Genomic DNA, 2,477 nt, shown 5'->3' with positions numbered 1-2,477 from the left:
TAATTTTTAGTAACATTCATGAACATATAATAAAGTTAAATAATTTTTTCAATTTTTTTCGAATCAAAAAATGTATCAATAAATATCAAATAATCCAATGTTCATGTATTCGTCATGTATTTTTTAAATTATGGTTTTGCGGCAGGTTTGTGGTCATCGTCGTGCAGAGGTCCGCGCTCCTTGATATGTTCATCGTCAGAATGTTCATAGCTTTCAGCGTGTTCACGACGATCGAATATTTCCTTATTGTCAACGTTTTTACGCATTTCACGGATGTGCTTGTCACTATCCTCTTCCTCTAGGAAGTGGTGCCAGTGGCGCTCGCGGTGTGGTCCATCCTCCTCGTCTATAATAAGAAAATTAAATAAAAAATAAGAAGTACAAATATGACAAATCGAGGCAATCAATTCCTTGAAATAATCTCAAATTCGATATTCACTGTCAAAACTGGAGAAAACAAATGATAACAAATAAACATATTGATATATGTTTTCCGCCTCCATAGTGTAATAGGGATCCCGGGTTCGATTTCCAAGTCAAATAAATACATATTAGTGATTATTCACAATAATATTTATTCAATTTTACCCTAGACCTGTACCTGATCGGAAGCGGAGGGCTGATCACCTTTCCTTTATGTATTAACGATCAAGATAACAATGAGTTTATGTGATGCAGTGCCCTATGCACCATCGGATACTATAAGTTTTGAAAAAAAAAATAGAAAAAAAAGTTTTTTGTATGTTGATATCCCAACAAAGATGAAGAAGTCGTTTTTTCAAGAGATTATTATTTATAAAACGTATAAACCAGACGAACCTGAGAGGCTTGCAGTTTTTATTTCAAGGCTTGGAAACTGGCGTTACAGATTCGATTCCCGCCAATTGCAAAATTAATTCAAGAAAGATTTATTTTCAATTGATCTGGGTGTTTGTGATGTATTTTTCACATTTACCTTCCCTATCCTTACTATCCTACCTGCATACAAGCATCTAAAATGGACCCTTTGTAGTTTATTCCTTTTTAAAAAAAATCATGATATTAATAAAGGTTGGTTGATTTTGATTGTTCTATGTTTTGATAGGAATTTTAAGTTTTTGCAAATTTCGTGCTTTTATCTTTAGTAACAAATAAAATATTGTTTTTACTTACGATGAGCGCTGATGAAGCTTGCGAATTGGATGACCAAAAAGAGAGCAAGGAAGAATTTGAGCTGTTTGAAATTCATGGTGGCAATGTGTTACTACAGTCAATGTATCAACTACAGATGATAACTTTATAATTCAAAACAGACGTTTATATACCTTGAAAAATCCGTGATTTATAATGAAAAATAGATGTTAAACTCTAATAAAATGTTTGAATCACGATTTGTAAGTCACGAATTTTATTAGCAGTTATATGCATATTTCATTGTGTATCAATAAATTTCTAGAAAAAGGAAACTGATAATGCCATTTTCCTGGATATTTCCGTAGTACAATGGTTGATACCATTGATGGACGATCGAATTCTTAAAACGGATTAAGAAACTTTTCTTTACTTGTAATGAAGTTTTTTTCGGCTCCTGGATTTGATTAGTTAAAGCTAATCATGCTAATAAGAGAAAAAATATGGTTTGAATTCAAAAACCGAATGAAGAAGCTCTTCTTCACTTGTCAAGATGATGTTATTATTCGGTTGATCAGTCAAGGCTAATCACGCTAATAAATGCGAAAATATGCTTTGAATTCAAAAATCGAATGAAGAATCACTTGTGAAGAAGTGTTTCTTTGGCTTTTGGATTTGATCAGTCAAGGCTAATCACGCTAATAAATGCGAAAATATGATTCAATTTCAAAAATCGAATGAAATAACGCTTCTCCACTTGTGAAGAAAGTGTCATGTATTCGGTTTTTGGATTTGATCAGCCAAGGCTAATCATAATAATAAGTGTACGAAAATTTGGATCAAATTAAAAAATCGAATTAAGAAATACTCATTCTTCGTGAAGAAGTGCTTACGTATTCGGTTTTTGGATTTGATCAGTTAAGGCTAATCACGCTAATAAGAGAAAATAATTGGTTAATATCTGCATTTTTATAGCTCCTGGTGTTTTGACAAATTGATATCAAAATCTGATTGGAGGCAGGATTTGTACTCGGTGAAAATAAAATGTCGCATATATGATGCTTATGGTATACATATTCTCTTTTACGGCCGTGAAACATTGCCTTTATACGGACTTTATAGAACGAGCGTACACTCAGATTTAAGAGTATGTTATATGTATGTGTTTGTTGTATGATGAATTTCAGGCTTTAGTTTGACTTTGAGAGGAAATACAGCGTAGAATGCAGCAACGTATGGTCACAACTGTCATCAAGAAAAGGCGATTCAGTTAGCTAAATCATATCCTCCACACGCCTTATGAGAGCCTTCATTAAGCTTGTTTAATTTACGAGATCAGTCCAGGAGTCTACAGTTGACAATTCGTT

General features: G+C 32.9%; 1 long non-coding RNA gene across 1 annotated transcript; it reads right to left on the bottom strand.

Moving 5' to 3' along the window:
- On the bottom strand, positions 1 to 1,254 carry LOC148309944 (uncharacterized). The gene is made up of 2 exons (XR_015837456.1): positions 1,153 to 1,254; positions 1 to 346 (listed from the first exon to the last, which is right to left on the bottom strand). It is a non-coding gene; the product is annotated as an uncharacterized LOC148309944 (long non-coding RNA).
- Positions 1,255 to 2,477: the final 1,223 nt, after the last annotated feature.

The sequence above is a fragment of the Brachycentrus maculatus genome, unplaced genomic scaffold (genome assembly GCF_059751285.1).
Source record: "Brachycentrus maculatus isolate JH-2025_06_01 unplaced genomic scaffold, ASM5975128v1 h1tg000115l, whole genome shotgun sequence".
In the NCBI taxonomy this organism is placed as follows: Eukaryota; Metazoa; Arthropoda; class Insecta; order Trichoptera; family Brachycentridae; genus Brachycentrus; species Brachycentrus maculatus.
The sequence above is the reverse complement of the archived record's forward strand: the minus strand, read 5'-3'. Positions and strand labels throughout refer to the sequence as shown.